This window comes from Carcharodon carcharias, chromosome X, assembly GCF_017639515.1.
Source record: "Carcharodon carcharias isolate sCarCar2 chromosome X, sCarCar2.pri, whole genome shotgun sequence".
In the NCBI taxonomy this organism is placed as follows: Eukaryota; Metazoa; Chordata; class Chondrichthyes; order Lamniformes; family Lamnidae; genus Carcharodon; species Carcharodon carcharias.
This window is the reverse complement of record NC_054507.1, coordinates 19,431,312-19,451,303: the sequence shown is the minus strand read 5'-3', so window position 1 is coordinate 19,451,303 and position 19,992 is coordinate 19,431,312. Positions and strand designations below refer to the sequence as shown.

Genomic DNA, 19,992 nt, shown 5'->3' with positions numbered 1-19,992 from the left:
GGAGAGACAAACAGAGAAAGGGCAGGTAGTGAAGGAGAGACAAACAGAGAAAGGGCAGGTAGTGAAGGAGAGACAAACAGAGAAAGGGCAGGTAGTGAAGGAGAGACAAACAGAGAAAGGGCAGGTAGTGAAGGAGAGACAAACAGAGAAAGGGCAGGTAGTGAAGGAGAGACAAACAGAGAAAGGGCAGGTAGTGAAGGAGAGACAAACAGAGAAAGGGCAGGTAGTGAAGGAGAGACAAACAGAGAAAGGGCAGGTAGTGAAGGAGAGACAAACAGAGAAAGGGCAGGTAGTGAAGGAGAGACAAACAGAGAGAAAGGGCAGGTAGTGAAGGAGAGACAAACAGAGAGAGCAGTTAGTGAAGGAGAGACTGAAAGAGAGAGAGGGAGCAGTTAATGAAGGAGAGACTGAAAGAGAGAGAGAGAGGGAGCAGTTAGTGAAGGAGAGACTGAAAGAGAGAGAGAGAGGGAGCAGTTAGTGAAGGAGAGATTAAAAGAGAGTAAGGGGGCAGTTAGTAGAGGACATAAAGATTCAAACTTAGTTTGTGAGAGATAGGAAGCTAGAGAGAGACAGCAAAACTCAAGTCTGAGAAAGAATAGTTAGTGAGTGTAGGCATTCAAACCAAGAGAAAGGAACTGACATTCATATTCAGAGAGACAGGAAATAGTTAAATGCCAGACCCAAACTGAGGGATTTGCAGACAAGGCAGTGAGGAGTTCATTTCTCTGCTTGTCTCTCTTTCTGTCTCTGAAATCCTGTTCCCAGTGTGCGTGGACCAGTTTATCCAAAGGCCACAGATTCTAATGTATGATTCACAAGAAGTTCAAGAAGAGTTTGGGAGTTGTTTTGTGTAGACGCTTTGAGAGATATTTTCACCCCACTCCAGAGGAAATGGCTTCAGTGCACGAGTGCTGAGAGGCTGCTAAATTCAAGGGTGAGTAACATGTGTTGTCTGCTGACTTGAAGACTTGGCTTTTGTTCACTGTTTGCACGAGGCAGGGGTGACAGATAAATCCTTGAAGCTCTTCAGCGAGGGCCTGTTGCTTCCAGCACAGTACTGAAGTCAGGCAGCTCTTCTTGCTCTGTTTACATTGCTCAGAGGTTCTAGAAAAGAGGAAAGCCTGTTACTGGGGGGAGTGGTGTGTGTATGTGGAAGCAAAACTCCAACTACAGATCCCACTACACAATAAGTCAATGAGGCTGGAAGAAAAACCACAACAAAAGGTACTTCACATTTTTCTTTTGGTGCAGTGACTTTGTCACTTGTGAGAGACTGGCTCAATCTGAACCTGTGAGAACAGAAAGGTGATTCAGGATTCACCACCCATTCTCCAATGGAGTATCCATGTCTCTGGCATTGAGCCCAAGATGGTACCAGGGAACATGTGCCAGCATCATTTTAAGAGGAATATTCTGGAAATCTTATAAAATAAGATTGCTCTGAGTATTGAGCCACATCCATTTGTTTCACTGCCTGTAATCCTGACAACACGTGATAAACGCAGACTGTGTTGCTGTGAAAGTTTCTGTTTGCTTCCTTTGCTGTCTATTCAGTAGATTGGCAGCAGGGTTAATTCTATCTGATATGATTTCATATTGAGTTCACGAAGATAAACACTGATGGGGGAACCATTCAGTCTATGTACATCATCCTTCCATAAAAACAATAACTGCCATCTCAATAGTTTTTTTATATCCTCCTCTTGCTCACCAGGATAACTAATGGGTACTGACCACTTTGTGTGAAGAAGTGCTTCTTGACAAGTTTGTCAGTTTGTACGTATGCCCCCGCGGTTGTGGTTTGCCTGACATAGTGCTCAGGATTAACCTTTTCTATTCCCTTTGTGTTTCTTGTATCCTCCAAAAGGACCTCCTTATTCGTTGCCTTTTCAAGATGGAAGATTCCCAAGTTTTTCTAACATCATCTCAGAGCTCTTTTTTCAACAATACTCAAGAAAGGGAGAGTTCTCCTTGGTGTCCCACTCAATCAACATCACAGAACAGATCTGATCATTATCACATTGCAGTTTGTGGGAGCTTGCTGTGTGCAAATTAGCTGCCACATTTCCCATCACCCATCTCCCATCACCAGGAGTTAGATTGACCTCCTGGACATTTCCCTGCACTCTTTCAAGGGTCCCTTGTGCCTTCAGTGACCAGAATGAATGCAGTGCTCAGTAGACTGACAGACCAGAGCATCGCAAAGAAAAGGCTTGCATTTCTATAGTGCTTTTTACACTCTTAGGGCATCTTAAAGCACTTTACAGCTAATGAAGTACTTTTTAGTGTAGTCACTATTGTAATGTAGGAAATGTGGCAGCCAATTTGCACACAGCAAGCTCCCACAAACAGCAATGTGATAATGATCAGATCTGTTCTGTGATGTTGATTGAGTGGGACACCAAGGAGAACTCTCCCTTTCTTGAGTATTGTTGAAAAAAGAGACATGCTGTCAAAGTTTTTTGTCTTGCACTCATCAGGACAGATGCAAGAATGTCAAATTTCAAAGGGTGCTGATTAGCTGGCATGTGGACTGTGATTGAGGTGTTTCCCTGGGGAATGCATCAGGGAACAGTTATTCCCCTGTTATGATCCCAGCTGATGTTACTACTGGACGAGTCAGATCCCAGGATGGAACCTGGCTTGATGGATCCTAACTTTTATTTTTTTGCTTAGAAACGTGGAGGGCTGCTACTGAACAGAGTCATAGGAGTCTGCTGATGAACTTTTAACAAAAGAATAAAACATTTATTAGAAAAGATGTACTACATTACGCTACTCCTTCACCCCAACTATACCTTTACAGATATATATATACAAATTCGTAAACGTTATACAGGTTACAAAATCTATCTTATACTCTAATATTCACAGTAAGCACACAATCCATGTAAACTAATGGGCGAACTGTGGTCAGACACACCATGCTCCAAAACCAAGCTTCTATCGATTTCTCATCGGTCCCCCAGATGCTCATCACACAGTGAGCCAACTGGTCTCACCGAAACGCTGTCTTTCTCACAAGGGCTTCCAATCTCCATGTTCAATGAACTCACCCTGGAATTCTCTCCCAAACAGCGCTTTCTCTCAGGCATCTCCAATAAGGATCCACCTCCAGGGTTTCAACCTCTCTTTCCAAGGTTCCTTTCCTCTGGATCTCTATGTGCATTCAAGCTTCACCTTCCACATGCACACTCAGATATTCAGCTGTATCAAGCAGGACGCCACTGCCCCAAAGGCCTGTAGTAAGGAGTCACTGACCTTTGGCTGTATCCTCAGGTCCTCTGGCATCTCGCAAGCCCACCTCAATCCAAGTTTGCTCCCTGGAGCTCTGTCTTTTTAATTCAGAGCCTTTTTCTCTGCTCCTCACTCTTAACTTCACTTAACAGGATCTGTTTCAGATTCCTGTCCTCATCCCTTAACTTGACTGTCTTCCTAGGACCTCTTCCTATCCCACTTGCTGGTTTGGGGTGACTTCTTTGTTTTGGGACCTGCTCCTAGTCCCTCTTCTGTGTCTAGCTTCTTCTGGCACTTTCTTCCAAATGGTGTTCTCTTCTAGGTCACCTGACTCTCTTTTCCCACTGTTTCACTTTTGGGTCGTCTTTTCCTTCTGCACTGGTGCAGAGCTGGCTTTCCAACCTGAAATTTAAAAAAAAAAAGAACTGCACATGTGCGTAGGGCCATTTACCGGCCTGAAGAAGTGCATGTGCAGCCACTCCCCAGCTGGCACATGCGCAGACCCACCAAAGATCATGTAACAAAAGAACAATCTGCACATGTGCAGCCATCCCACAGCCGGAGCATGCGCAGAGACCGCTGGGGCCCGATCTCTGTTTTCAAAAGAAGTTTTTTTTTCCTTTCTCTTTGGGGTTCATCACACCCCAAACAAAAGCTTGGGGAATAACAGTTCCCTGGTGCATTCTCCATGGCAACATTAGTGATGATGGTGGTGACAGCGGTGACAGTGACGGTTTGGCGGCTGTGTTGGTGGTGACTTCGATGATGGCAGTGGCATTGCCAGTGGTGTTGGCGGTGACAGTGACAGTTTGGCAGCTGTGTTGGTGGTGATGATAGCAGTGCAGGTGGCGTTGGCAGCAGTGATGGTGTTAGCAGTGGTGATGATGGTGTTAGTAGCAGTGATGTTGGCAGTGCTGGTGATGGTAGCAGTGATGGCGTTGGCAGCGGTTGTGGTGTTGCCAGTGACAGTGGTAGTGGCGGTGTTGGTGAAGGCAGTGGTTCTGGTTTTGGCCGTGATGATAACAACATATCTGGAAAAGTTCAGCAGCTGAGCCCAACCAACAAAAAAAACTTGCCCACATTAAAATGTCTCACTGTGGAAAAACTCCATCGCAAAATAAAACTCACAGCAAGTCCCGATTAATAATTTATTCTGTCCATTTCGAGAAACATTTTGTTCAGTCAGCACTGACTGTAAGTGGTTGGTGGGCATGACTTTTGGGGAACTGAAATAACATTAAAAGACATACAGCGATGGAATCAGTGATTATTCAGCATTAAGAGTGTTTGTTAACTCGAACTTTTAAAAAAAAAAGCTTCTGGTAGGCCAAATATTTTTACAAGACAAAGGAAGCAGTGCAAAACCCAGGCTTTGACATGAAGCCGAGTTAGTCAGTTGAAATGGCAGGAAAGCACTGATCATTGTGATCATGAAGCTCCTGATTAGTTTAATGAGAAACTTGATCTCCGGGACATTTCCACTGCAGTTACACAAACTGACCAGATTAAAACCAGTCTGTGCAGTGAGTGAGGATTTTCAACCAACCTCTGGAGTCGTAAGAGCTGTGAATGAGCTCGTTGTGGACTCTGTAACTTTTCTTAACTCTTGCTTTCCTCCTTCAAGGCCCTCCTCAGAACTGACCCTCTTTGGACAAGCTTTTGGCCACCTGGTCTAATATCTCCTTATGTGACTTGGTGTCAAATTTTATGATACCCCTGTGAAGCGACTGGGGGCATTTTACTATACTAAAGGCACTATATAATTGTAAGTTGTTGTTGCTGACTATAGTCTGACTTTTAAGTAACCAGTTTTTAACTTTTGTTTATATTCTCAAGCTAAAATATTTGAAATGCTTTCCTCTTGGTGTTCTATTCTTGTCTCCATTCCTCCTCTGAAGTTGCCAACTAGTGCTGAGGTTGTGGGGTGGAGCAGGGAGTGGGGTATGAAGGGGGAGGTTACAGTCCTGTGAGTACCAGGCACCCATTGGTATCTCACCCAAATGTCATCCTTCATGTAGACTATTTCACCATGAGAGAATCACAACTGACCCCTGCCGATGTGCTTTCCAGCAGAGGTCATTGGAAATAGGTGATCTTCATGATGGGGGGGGGCGGGGGGGGGAGAAGAATATGTGAAGAAGCCCAACTCGAGATTGGCTGCTTATCTTTGTCTCCTTTTGTTAAGCAAGTGGCACTGAGGCCAAGAGCGGTGCCCTGCACCTATGATCAGTGAACCCAGCACAGATCGGGGATGGAAGCAATACCTGGGGCAATGATGTACAAAGGCAAAGCAGGTCCATTTTGGCACAGAAGGCCAGGTTAGAAAATTGTCTGGTTTTAGTATTTCAAAGGCTGTTGAACCATTAACACTCAATTCCACATTAGAAGGGGCACTTAGCATTGAAATAAAACTTCTGTTCAAAAAAAAAGAGAATGATCAAGAATAGGAAAAGCAAAACTGTAATCTGATTCAGAAAACCACAAGATGGGACCTCGAGGCCTGTACAGCAGGCCCCTGCACACTAGCACTGGATTACTGCTTTGGGTTTACTTTGCTCTTTGCAAGTTATGGCTGTTGCTGATTTCTGTGTCATTGATTTGTAATATTGACACTATTGTGGGTTGGCGGAAATGATTCTGACATTGTTACTGCAAATGTCCTCAGTCTGCAGCTCATTGCCAGGGACTTGTGCAATCAAGTTTAATAAGCACGGACACCCTTTCTGATTTTGCCAATCTTCTTCTCCTCCTCTCCTGAAGGTATTGACTGGTGCTGGGCTCCAGTTCCACAGGCACCAACCATCTCTCAAGTATCTTCACAGAGGGCATAGATAGCCAGTGTTTGGCTATGGGGGCTGTCACAGTTCACCCACTTCATCCAACTTCCACGTCTGCTCACTTTCCAATTGACAGTCACTAGCAAGCAATTGGGAATGGGAAACAAACTGATGTTCACCGCCAGTGCCCCCACCCCGCCATCCCTCACCTCAGGGTCACCGAGGTAAATTGGAGCAATCCCAGCTGTGCCCAGTTGATATCTGCTACATCACTCCAGAGTAGCACTGTCCAGCTAAATATTGGAAAGACCAAAGGCATTGTCTTCATGCAGTCCCTGCCACAAACTCCATTGCCCAATCACTGACTCTAGCCCACTCCCTGGCAACTGTCTTGAGGTTGAACCAGACTGTTTGCAATCTTGGTATCGTACCTGACCTCAAGTTGAGCTTCTGCACATATGCCCTCCATCATGAAGACCACCTATTTCCACCTCCGTAACATTACCTGGCTTTGTCCCTGTCTCAGCTTATGTGCTGCTGAAACCTTCATCCATGTCTTTATCATCTCTGGACTCGCTATTCCAATGCACTACTGGCCAGCCTTCCATCTGTCACCATCCAGAAACTTCAGCTCGTCCAAAACTCTGTTGCCTGTGTCACTCTGCACCAAGTCCCTTACATCCCTGTGCTCGCTGACTTACTTTGGCCCCCACTTAAATAATGCCACAATTTAAAAATTCTTATCCTGGTTTTCAAATCCCTCTGTGGCCTCGCCCCTCCCTATCTCTGTCCACATCTTTCTGAGATCTCTGTGCTCCTCTAATTCTGGCCTCTTGAGAACCCCCCGACTTCTTCAGTTGCCTTGGCCCGAAATTCTGTAATTCCCTCCTGAAACCTCTCTGCCTCTCTCTCCTCCTTTAAGAAGCTTCTTTAAACCTACCTCTTTGACCAAGCTTTTGGTCACCCATCCTAATATCTCTTTTTGTGGCTCGGAGTTGAATTTTGTTTGATAACTGCTCCTGTGAAGCACCACGGGAGGTTTTACTGAGGTAAAGGCGCTATATAAATGCAAGTTGCTGTTATTGTGTTTGGATGTTACTTTTCTGTCAACCACTAATTTTCTCAAATTGTTGCATTACTAATTTGCATCATTTTGAGCAATACCACAGTTTTAATGCACCAAGTGTTTGAGTTTGAATATGATGTATGTCTGTAAGTTTCCAGTTGGGGAATGGTTGGGGGTGGGGTGGGGGCAGAGGGTGGGTGGGGGTGCAGGATGAAGGAAGTTAAGCATATGGAGGATCTTGTGCCTCCTTAATTGATTTCAGAAAGTGGCCCATTCCCTCTTGACCTCAGTCCCTGCAGGTTAAACAGTTGTGTTCTGTTTGTTGCCCGAGCACCAGCAGAAACCCTTCTGATGACTATGGAAACAATTATGAGCCAAGACATTAAAAAAAATCTGGCACAAAGATTGCTGCAGAGAAACTTCAAGAGACATAATGTTCTGTGGTTTGATAGATCTTAACTTCTACTCTATAATCAGTATTACAGACGTTGCAGAAAGCTTCAGTAGATAATGTGCATGTTTTCAAAGCTGCAATGAAGAATCCTGTTCCTGAGATTTTGGCTTAAGCTACACTGTTTCAGAAGATAACGCCATTATTTTTTTGTCATTCTTCCATCCCCCGGCACTCTATTGTTCCCTTCTTCCCTGTGCTAGCTGTCGCCAGGGTGAAATCTCGTGGTGTCCTCCAGTCGTGCCATTCTTATGTGAGTATAGACGGTGAGTGTGGTTGGGCTATTCGACTGCAGCATGAATTGTGGTGATGCCAGATACAAGGATCCTCGCCATAAGTCGTCATTGGGAGCAAACTGGTGCTGAAACCTGGGTCAGGGTAGCATGGTGCTGCATCAGGCATTAGAGTGGGTGCAAAAATGATTGACAAGAATGGTTCCAGGGTTGAGGGGTTCAGTTAGGTGGATAGATATGGGAAGGGGGAAAAGGGCAGTGAGTGGGACCATAAAACAAAGACAGAAAATGCTCTCCACAGATGCTACTAGACCTGCTGAGTTTTTCCAGCATTTTCTGTTTTTGTTTCAGATTTCCAGCATCTACAGTATTTTGCTTTTATCTTAGTGAGTGGGACTAGTTGAGTTGCTCCGGCAGAGAACAGGCATGGATATGATGGGCTGAACGGCCTCCTTCTGTGCTGTAAGCATTCTATGATTCAACCTACTCACTGAGCCACAGGCAGAAGCTTTTGGTAAAGTTTTGTTCAAAACAATCACTTGAAGTCTTATCAATTGCTTGCTACAAGTTGAGGCAGGTGGTCAACCAGAGTGTATACTTATCTTTTTAATAAAAACAAAAAAACTGCGGATGCTGGAAATCCAAAACAAAAACAGAATTACCTGGAAAAACTCAGCAGGTCTGGCAGCATCGGCGGAGAAGAAAAGAGTTGACGTTTCGAGTCCTCATGACCCTTCGACAGAACTTGAGTTCGAGTCCAGGAAAGAGCTGAAATATAAGCTGGTTTAAGGTGTGTGTGTGGGGGGCGGAGAGATAGAGAGACAGAGAGGTGGAGGGGGTTGGTGTGGTTGTAGCGACAAACAAGCAGTGATAGAAGCAGATCATCAAAAGATGTCAACAACAATAGTACAATAGAACACATAGGTGTTAAAGTTAAAGTTGGTGATATTATCTAAACGAATGTGCTAATTAAGAATGGATGGTAGGGCACTCAAGGTATAGCTCTAGTGGGTTTTTTTTTTTATTTTATATTATGGAAATAGGTGGGAAAAGGAAAATCTTTATAATTTATTGGGAAAAAAAAGAAGGGGGAAACAGAAAGGGGGTGGGGATGGGGGAGGGGACTCACGACCTAAAGTTGTTGAATTCAATATTCAGTCCGGAAGGCTGTAAAGTCCCTAGTCGGAAGATGAGGTGTTGTTCCTCCAGTTTGCGTTGGGCTTCACTGGAACAATGCAGCAAGCCAAGGACAGACATGTGGGCAAGAGAGCAGGGTGGAGTGTTAAAATGGCAAGCGACAGGGCCCTGTCGCTTGCCATTTTAACACTCCACCCTGCTCTCTTGCCCACATGTCTGTCCTTGGCTTGCTGCATTGTTCCAGTGAAGCCCAACGCAAACTGGAGGAACAACACCTCATCTTCCGACTAGGGACTTTACAGCCTTCCGGACTGAATATTGAATTCAACAACTTTAGGTCGTGAGTCCCCTCCCCCATCCCCACCCCCTTTCTGTTTCCCCCTTCTTTTTTTTCCCAATAAATTATAAAGATTTTCCTTTTCCCACCTATTTCCATAATATAAAATAAAAAAAAAAACCCACTAGAGCTATACCTTGAGTGCCCTACCATCCATTCTTAATTAGCACATTCGTTTAGATAATATCACCAACTTTAACTTTAACACCTATGTGTTCTATTGTACTATTGTTGTTGACATCTTTTGATGATCTGCTTCTATCACTGCTTGTTTGTCGCTACAACCACACCAACCCCCTCCACCTCTCTGTCTCTCTATCTCTCCGCCCCCCACACACACACCTTAAACCAGCTTATATTTCAGCTCTTTCCTGGACTCGAACTCAAGTTCTGTCGAAGGGTCATGAGGACTCGAAACGTCAATACTTATCTTTTTGCTGTGTTTAACTTCTGAAGTTGTTGAACTCAAATGCTAAAGCCAGAGAGTTGTAAAGTAGAATGATGAGGACATCGTGAGTGTGGGAGTGGGGCAGAGAATCAGCATGACAAGAAGCTCAGGGTGGCACTTGCAGACTGAATGAATGCAAGTGCAGGAGATGCCACAACTGCCCTTTCACCTCCTCCTGCTTCACCTTCCAGGGCCCCAAACACTCCTTTCAGGTGAAACACTGATTTACTTATACGTCTTCAAGCTCAGTACACTGCCTGTTCACTGTGTGGTCTCCTCATGGTCTAATTTCCCCTTGGTTCTGTTCCTTATATAAGCTGTTTATCTGTAATATCGTCTGACAAAAGGTGATCAATCTGAAACTTTGATCCTTACCTTCCTCTCTCCACAGAAGTTGGTTGACCTGCTGAGTGTTTCCACTATTTTCTGGTTTTACTTTGGATTTGCGGAATTCCCAATATTTTAAGTCTGATAATGCCTCATGTTGTCCCATTGCATCCAAGTGCAGGGGATACAGAGATGTCAAACTTTTTATTTGATAATCACTCCTGTAAAGCACCTTGGGATGTGTTACTATGTTTAAAGACACTATATAAATATTGTTGATTTGGGGAGGGGGTGGGGAGCTGTGAAAAGCTGCCTCTTAGGTACTGTGACATCTCTGCAGTATCCAGATAGAGGATGGGGTGAGGGGTATTTGCAAAGCTTGTTCAAGGGCGATTTTTCAACTGTTTAATGCCTTGGTTTGAGTCAGTACAAAAGGATATTTGGTAACATGAATTGAGTTATTCAAGGCTTACTCCAAGACAAGGATGAAATAAATTAAGCTGGATATTTCTGTAAATGAAGCTGGGTCCACAAATACAGGAACCCAGGTTGCTGAGATGAAAAGACAGGCCGTTGACGCCTCATTCAGTAAAGACACTATGCAACTGAGCCATACAGATATAGAGCCTCAAGTTACCATTGCAATCTCTGATGCCAAGCGGAGAGGGATTGGGGTGGGAGAAGGAGGGTGACTATAGGAATGCTACAATTGGCCTCAGTACCCGAATGAGGGGAGGGGGAAAATCAGTCAGGGTTCCCGCTCCTACTGGGTAGCACATGCGTGGATGTCATAACATAAGAAATAGGAGTAGGCCATTCAGCTCCTTCAGCCTGCTCTGCCACTCGCTGATCTTCTACCACAATTCACTTTCCCCATACCTCTTGATTCCCTTAGTGTCTAAGGTGAGGGCAGAATCAGGCTTTACAATGATGCATTCCATGGCTGAGCAGCCTATGAACACTCACTGTCCAGGCTTAGTGCTCTTCACCAGACTAGACTAGTAATCCAGAGTCCCAGCTAATGGTATGGGGACATGGATTCAAATCCAACCAGGGTATCTGGTGGAATTTAAACTCAATTAATAAATTTGGAATGTAAAAAAAGCTAGTATCAGTATTGGTGACGATGGCAACTGCTATTGATTATTGTTAAAACTCATCTGGTTCACTATTGTCCTTTAGGAAAGGAAATCTGCCATCCTTAATGGTTTGGCCTACATGTGACTCCAGACCCAGATCTAGAGTAATGTGGTTGACTCTGAACTGGCCTAGCAAGCCACTCAGTTCAAGGTCAATTTGGGATGGGCAACAAATGCGGGCCTTGCCAGCGACACCCACATCCCATGAAAGAATAAAAAAAGCATCCCTTTCAGGATGACAAAAACAAATGTGTCAGCCAGTCCATTTTAATCTCTTTTTTTGTTGTTGTTGTTACATTGTTTCAGTATAGTGGCACAGGATTAAGTTGTGTTTCGGTTTATAAACAGTAACAGGATGATATTTCCTGTGCAGTATCATCTCATTCTTTTTAAAAGCATTTATTTCAAGATGTTCCTAACTTGTTAAAATGAAGTTACAAACAGGCAAACTGGAGCAGCATTGAGATGCAACGACCACTGCAATTCTTAAATAGCTTGCATTGGCAGCAGATAGAAAGAGATAGAAACTGAGAGAGGAAAAAAGGCACAAAATCAATCCAAAATCCAATTCAAAATGAAGAATTGAAGACTTATGGTTGGCCAGGTTGAGGTTGGGGAAACAAGAAAAAAAATCCATTATCCCCATTTGAAGAGCTGTGAAGCCTACATTAGAAGTGATGATTCTGGGAAGATGTGAAGGCTTTAGAGAGGGTGCAGAAAAGATACACAAGATGGTTCCAGAGCTGAGTGGCTTCATATATGTTGGAGAAACTGGGACTGTTCTCCTTAGAAAAGAGGTTGAGAGGAAATTTGATAAAGGTGTTCAAAATCATGAGGGGTCTGGACAGATAGAGGCAAAATTATGTTGGCAGAAGGATTGAGAACCAGATGACACTGAAGGTGAATGGCAGAAGAAGCAATGGTGACAGCAAAAGGAAATCTTTTTTACGCAGCGAGTGGTTAGAATCTGGAATGCACTGCCCAAGAGTATGGTGGAGGCAGGGTCAATCGAGGCTTTCAGAAGGGAATTGGATAATTATCTGGAAAGGCTACTGGGAAAAGGCAGGGGAGTGACACGAGGCCAGTTGCTCTTGCAGAGAGTCAGCATAGACACAATAGGCCAAATGGCCTCCTTCTGGGGGGAAAAGGCAGGGGGGTGGGACTAAGGGAATTGCTCTTGCAGAGAGCCGACACAAACACGATAGGCTGAATGGCCTCCTTCCGTGCTGCAACCATTCTACGATTCTATGAACTAAAGAGGAGTCTTTGGTAACAGGAGGAGGCTATTCTGCCCCTGAAGCCTATTCTGCAATTCAACTGGATCATGGCTGATCTGTACCTCAACTCTATTTGCCTGCATTTGTTCCATTTCCCTTGCTATCTTTATCCAACAAAAGTCAGTTTTAAAAGTTCCAATTATCATAGAAACATAGAAAGTAGGAGCAGGAGTAGGTCATTCAGCCTTTCGAGCCTGCTCCACCATTCAATATATCATGGCTGATCCTCTATCTCAACGCCGTACTCCCACTCTCTCCCCATACCCCTTGACACCTTTAGAGTCCAGAAATCTATCTATCTATCTCCTTCTTAAATATATTCAGTGACTTGACCTCCATAGCCTCTGTGGTAGAGAATTCCACAGGTTCACCACTCTCTGCATGAAAAGGTTTCTCCTCATCTCAGTCCTAAATGGGCTAATCCATATCCTGAAACTGTTACCCCCCCCCACCAAGCCAGAGGAAATATCATCCCTGCATTCAGTCTGTCCATCCCTGTCAGAATTTTATATGTTTCAGTGAGATCCCCTCTCATTCTTCTAAACTCCAGTGAATACAGGCCTAGTCAGCCCAATCTTTCCTCATATGACAATCCTGCCATCCCAGGAATCAGCCTGGTGAACCTTCGCTGCACTCCCTTTATGGCAAGTATATTCTTTCTTAGGTAAGGAGACCAAAATTGCACACACTACTCCAGGTGTGGTCTCACCAAGGCCCTGTACAGCTGCAGTTAAGATATCCTTGCTCCTGTGCTCAAATCCTCTCGCAATGAAGGCTATTTGCTTTCTTAACTGCTTGCTGTACCTACATGCTTGCTTTCAGTGATTGGTGTACAAAGACACCCAGGTCCCTTTGTACATCCTTTCCGAATCTATCGCCATTTAAATAATACTCTGCCATTCTGTTTTTCCTGCCAAAGTGGATAACTTCACACTTATCCATGTTATACTGCATCTGCCTTGTATTTGCCCACTCACCCAACCTGTCTAAATCGCTTTGAAGCTTCTTAACACCCTCCTCATCGCTCACATTCCCACCTAGTTTCCTGTCGTCAGCAAACTTGGAAATATTACATTTCGTTTCCTCATCCAAATCATTGATATATATTGTGAATAGCTGGGGCCCAAGCACTGATCCTTGCAGTACCCCACTAGTCACTGCCTGCCTCATTTATTCCTACTCTGTTTCCTGTCTGCTAACTAATTCTCAATCCATGCCAACATATTATCCCCAATCCCATATTCTTTAATTTTACACACTATCCTCTTATGTGGGACTTTATCAAAAGCTTTCTGAAAATCCAAATATACCACATCCACTGGTTCTCCCTTATCTATTCTGCTAGTTACATCCTCAAAAAACTCCAGGTTTGTCAAACATGATTTTCCCTTTCATAAATCCATGTTGACTGTCTAATCCTGTTGATATTTTCTAAATGTCCTGTTATCACATCCTTTATAATAGACTCTAGCATTTTCCCTACTACTGAGGTTAGACTAACAGGTCTGTAATTTGCTGTTTTCTCCCTCCCTCCTTTTTTTAAATAGTGGGGTTACATTTTCCACCCTTCAATCTGCCAGGACTGTTCCAGAATCTACAGAATTTTGGAAGGTGACAATCAACACATCCACTATTCCCATGGCCAACTCCTTTAGTATCCTGGGATGTAGATTATTGGGCTCTGGGATTTATCAGCTTTCAGTTCCATTAATTTCTCCAGCACTGTTGTTTGAGTAATTCCAAATGTATTACTAAATACTTTGGCACCCTTGTTACATGCATCTCTATTTCCTGCTTAATGCCGTCCCCTACCTTATCACTACTGTTTGGAGGCCTCTAGACAACTCCCACTAACGCTTTCTGCCATTTGTTGCTTCTGAGCTCTACCTAGACTGATTCTACATCTAGATTTTCTGAGCCAATATCCTCTCTCACTATCGCACTGATTTCATCCTTAACTAACAACGCCATGCCACCTCCTCTTTTTTGCCTGTCCGTCCTAAATATCGAGTACCCTTGGATATTCAGTTCCCGGCCTTGGCCATCCTGCAGCCTTGTCTACGTAATCACAATCATATTATGCCCGTTAACGTCTATTTGCACTGTTAATTCATCTACCTTATTGTGAGTGCTCTGTGCATTCGGATACAGTGCCTTTAGATGTGTCTTTTTAACATTTTTACACTTTTTTTGTTTTATGGCCCTATTTGCTACTAGCCCTCGTTCCCTCTGCCTTCCACTTTTGCTTTCTACTTTTCTGTCTTTCATTCCTATCTTTCCCTCTCTTGTGTCTCCCCGCTCAGGTTCCCACCCCCGTGCCAATCTAGTTTAAACCCTCCCCCACAGTATTAGCGAATACCCCTGCGAGGATATTGGTCCCGGTCCTGCTGGGGTGCAACTTGTACAGATCCCATCTTGCCCAGACCTGTACAAGCTGGATGGGTTGCACCCCAGCAGGACCAGGACCAATATCCTCACAGGGGTATCCGCTAGTACTGCAGTATCCACAGGCTTTAGGGGAGAGAGTTCCACAGTCCTTTGTGTGGTTTTGCATCTGTGGTTTGAAAAGTGACAATTTTAATGCTGCAAAACAAGATGGCAATTTGAGTGTGCTGCGGTGTGATTTTAAATACCATGTGCAATCCAAAAAAAAAATCCAAAGTGTTACTGCACAAAGAAACACTTAATTTCCCCCCCTTCCCATCCCCTCTGCACACCCCCAATCTCAGGTTCCGAGAGCTGTCAGGGAAATTTATAGACTGTGACAAATAACATTCCAGAGTAGAAACATGCAGGAAAGTATTATTGCAAGCATGGAAAAAAGTTTATTTTTCCCCTCAGGAATTTTTTCCATTCCTGTTTGTTACAAATTTGAGGCCTCGCACCACAGTGTTAACAAGCTCCAGCGATTTGTCAAGAGGCAATTTCCCTCCTTGGCAAAAGCCACAGATGGTCTATCTATATAGATCTTTCAAAAAAAAAACTGGGCAGGATTTTTATCTTATCAGCTGGGCCCGGGAGTGGTCACAAAATTGACCGCTGCCCGCAACCAGGCCCCGATGGCAATTTCACGCTGGCTGGCCAATTAACAGTCAGCCAGTGTGAATCGTGCACTGGAATGCTGAGCGCTGCCTCAGGGAGCTGAAGAATTTTAAAAACATAAATGAAGAACTTTAAAATGTTAAAAGCATGTCCCTGCTCATGTGACTCTGTCACATGAGCAGGGACATGTTATAAATGAGATTTAAACTTTTAAAAAATTTTAAATTCCTGTTGGAAACATCCTGCCCGTGGATGAGGTTTCATAAAAAATCCAAAGGCCGCCTGGCCAATTCGCCTGCCCGCCAACCATAAGGTTGGACGGGCAGCGAGAAGTTGCATTTAATTATTGCTTTAATGGCCTTAATAGGCCTGTTAATTGTTGGTGGGCACGCTGCCGACTCCGGCAGGCACCTGCCGACTAAAATGTCGCTTGAGTGTATGATGATGTCGGGATGCTCGCCGGACATCATCACGCATCATTTTACGCTCAAGCCTGCTGGGCGCATGCCCGCATGCCGGGCAAAATATTCTGGCCAATGTCGTCTTCCTCAATGTTCCACCCTGTCAGTTTATAAAAAGTACTTTCAGGTGATGGATTTACATTAGAGGTAGGTTGCAGGCAAACAATGGGTTTGCATATTCCTAATTTTAAAAGCTCCACTATTGATGGCTGTGCCTTCAGTTGCCTGGGCCCTTAACCTCTGGAATTCTCTCCCTAAATCTCTCCACCTCTCTCTTTCCTCCGTTAAGATGCTTCTTAAAACCTACCTCTTTGACCATTCTTTTGGTCACTTGTTTTAAAGTCTTCTTATGTGGCCTGATATCAAATTTTGTTTGATAATGCTCCTCAGAGCCTTGGGATGTTTACCACATTAAAGGCCCTATATAAATTCAAGTTGTATCCCTGAGAGTATAGAAGATTAAGGGGTGATCATCTTGAGATGCTTAAAATGATTAAGGGAATTGATAGGGTAGATAAACTATTTCCTCTGGTGGGCAGAGCCCAGAACAAGGGGGCAGAACCTTAAAATTCGAGCCAGGCCGTTCAGGGGTGATGTCAGGAGGCACTTCTTCACACAGAGAGGGGGAATCTGGAACTCTCTCCCCCTAAAAAGCTGTTGAGGCTGTGGGGTCAAATGAAAATTTCAAAACTGAGATTGATAGATTTTGATAGACAGACTGGGTGACTACTTTGCGGAACACCTTCGGTCTGTCTGCAAGCATGATCCAGACCTTCCTGTCACTTGCCATTTCAACACCACCCTGCTCTCATGCCCACATGTCCGTCCTTGGCCTGCTGCATTGTTCCAGTGAAGCTCAACGCAAACTGGAGGAACAGCACCTCATCTTCCGACTAGGCACTTTACAGCCTTCCAGACTGAATATTGAGTTCAACAATTTTAGATCATGAACTCTACCCTCCATCCTCACCCGCTTTCCGATCCCCCCCCTTTTTTCCAATAATTTATATAGATTTTTCTTTTCCCACCTATTTCCATTATTTTTAAATGTATTTCCATCCATTGTTTTATCTCTACCTTTTAGCCTATTTCGATCCTTTCCCCCCACCCCACCCCCACTAGGGCTATCTTTACCTTGCTTATCCTGCTTTCTACCCTTAATGTCACCTGTTAGCACATTCCTTAGATAATATCACCACCTTCAACACCTCTTTGTCCTTTTGTTTATGACATCTTTTGGTTATCTCCACCTATCACTGGCCCTCTATCCAGCTCTACCTGTCCCACCCACCCCCCCTTAAACCAGCTTATATTTCACCTCTCTTCTATTTTTACTTAGTTCTGTTGAAGAGTCATATGGACTCGAAACGTTAACTGTGTTCCTCTCTGCAGATGCTGTCAGACCTGCTGAGTTTTTCCAGGTATTTTTGTTTTTGTTTTGATAGATTTTTGTTAGGCAAGGGTAGTGAAGGATAAGGCAACAAGGTGGCTAGACAGAATTAGAAATACAGATCAACCATGATCTAATTGGATTTCAGAACAGGCTAAAAGGGATGAACAGCTTCCTCCAGTTCCATTGTCCCTGAAACAAGTCTTATGCCTTCAACATTGGATCCTCCATCCAGCTTTCATATACATACGTTTGCGAAGAAATGCTGGGTTTACCTGCAGCTTAAGTTACAAGTCCATGTCCCACAGCACTTTCAATGTCCTTATTTATTTGCATATGTTGTAGGCTTATGTTTAGGAGTGTTTCTGAGTAGTTTGCTTTTTAAAAGCTTTTGCTAGCATTCTAGGTTGGCATGTGTGTGAATACTTTCTGAAATGGGGCTTCTTTGAGCATGTGTTAAGCTGCAGGTACTCTAGCAACTACCAGTGTCAAATATGTCAGGCATCTGTCCAGGGCTCAGGCGTCTCCACAGCCATCTGTTCTCTCCCGAATATGGCAAGTCTCTCCAGGGAGCTTCATACTTTCCTAGATTGTCATTTGAAGTGTTCCTCGATGGGCTAGAGCCTTATTTTTGGATTTCCCACTAATAAACAAGGCTCACAAGCTGCTGCTGGCTGATGTCAAGTGGCACAGAGGAAAGGCGCAGATCCAATGTGACTCAAAGGCTTTTGTGGAATATTCCCCTTTTCAGTCCCAAGGATGGAACCCACAATGAGGGAGCACCAAAAGGAAAAGGGGTGGCTGTTTTAAAGTCACAGCTTGTGATTTTTGTTCTTGCCTTTTGTGGTTTAGGAAAACTTTCTCCCCACCAACAGTTAAGAAAAAAAAAAAGTTTTAATGACCTGTACGGGCTGTGTAACAAAAACTTGTTGCTGCCTCCGGCATGGACTCCTTCTATGCTGTAATAATGACGCTGACTCCTCCAGTAGCTGCCAGGAACAGCAGAGCCTTCAAACTGGGTCACCAGCCCAGGTTGGACATACTCCTGCAGGCATTATCAAATGACCCTCCTGCCTCCGAGTTGTCCCACCCCCATGCTATTGCCATTGGCTGCTCAACATGTCCATTATTGCAGCACACCACCTTCCTTCTCCAATTGGAATGGGAGCTCACTCTTGGTTACCCAATTGGATAATTCTTGACTGTCAATCAAACAGCCTGTCTTCCCACCCCACCCAACCCTGCTGCCACCTCCAACACCTTTATAACAAATAAACAGCAGTGTTCAAAGTAAATTGTAAAAGAAAACTTCTTTATAAAAAATGCTCTGATGATTTTTCTCTGGAGTTGCTGAAAGCCATCCAGGCGATCAGTCTCTAATTCCTGGAGACTCCAGGGCAACCCTGGAGGGTTGGCAACAAAGCCTCCAAAAGGTGCTGAACGAGGCCCATATCTTCAGGCAGGTCTTGGCATTCCTGGAGGCAGTGGCACCAACTCCACTGGCACTGAAGTTGGGTCTTGTCTCGGCTGGGTGGCACAGTTCAATGTGGGCACTGGCCTTGGATAATAACTGGCACGATTGCAATCAAAGATGGCACAGCTGATCCATTGGCAATTCTTTTTCAGTGCAATTAGAGGGTGCCAACCCTCTAGGAATTAAACATCAATGTCCTGGGCACATGCTGCCAGCAAAAAGCCAGAAGAAAAATTCATTAGGGCATTAAAAATGTTGTTTTAAATTTTTAGCTGACCATTTTTGTTAATTAACTTTGAGGAATGGAGATGGGGGAAGAAAGGGGCAATTTGACCAGATGGGGCAATTGGAGGCGAGAAGTCATGTGATTAAATCTCCAGGAATATGTCCAAGCAGAGTTGGCAACTGGCAGTGTGACAGCAGCTCGGTGCTATAGTGCCCTCTGGTCCCCATCGTTGGGGGAAGAGGCATGTCAGTTCAGAATGATCCCTGGCAGGAGCTGCTGATTTACCTTTTTTCTCCTCTGGCAATCTCGTTGCTTTCTCTGTCAAAGAGGTGGAGAACTCCCAACATGACCGTATTTGAATGGAAACAGCTGTTGGAATCTAACTCGAGCGAATCTGGTGTAATTATGGCAGAGGAGCATGCCGAAACAGGGGAAATTTATCCCACGTTCACATATCTGGACCGTTTCTGATGCCAAGGCTGTAATTAATCCTCTCTTGCTGCTCAGTCCATTTTGACAGATTTACCCTTTCCTGTACGTATGTTATTCAGAGAGCTGTTAAAAGATTTGTTCTTGTGATGTTGGTGATGATGGTAAGCCAGTGCTTTACTGTCCAGCCTCGGTTGCCCTGATTAATAATAAGGCATATCGTGTGGGACTGACATCACGTGTAGGCCCAGGCCAGATTGGATAGACAGGCCCACCTCCTTGAAAACCATTAATAGACCGCAGAATCATAGAATAGAACAGTTACAATGCAGGAGGCCATTTGGCCCGTTGTGTCCATGCTGGCTTTCTGCAAGAGCAACTTACCTAGTCTCACTCCATCACCTTTTCCCCGTAGCCCTGCAAATATTTTTCCCTTAATTATCTAATTCTCTTTTGAAAGCCACGATTGAATCTGCCTCCACCACACTCTCAGGCTGTGCATTCCAGATCCTAACCACTCGCCTGCAGTTTTCCTCATGTC

General features: G+C 44.3%; 1 protein-coding gene across 1 annotated transcript in view; it reads left to right on the top strand.

Moving 5' to 3' along the window:
• Positions 1–421: 421 nt before the first annotated feature.
• Positions 422–19,992, top strand: part of LOC121273243 (transmembrane protein 198-like) — an 80,644-nt gene continuing 61,073 nt past the window's right edge. Inside the window, exon 1 of the mRNA XM_041180274.1 lies at positions 422–934. The gene's annotated coding sequence lies outside the window, so the exon portion shown is untranslated. The remainder of the gene's footprint in view (positions 935–19,992) is intronic.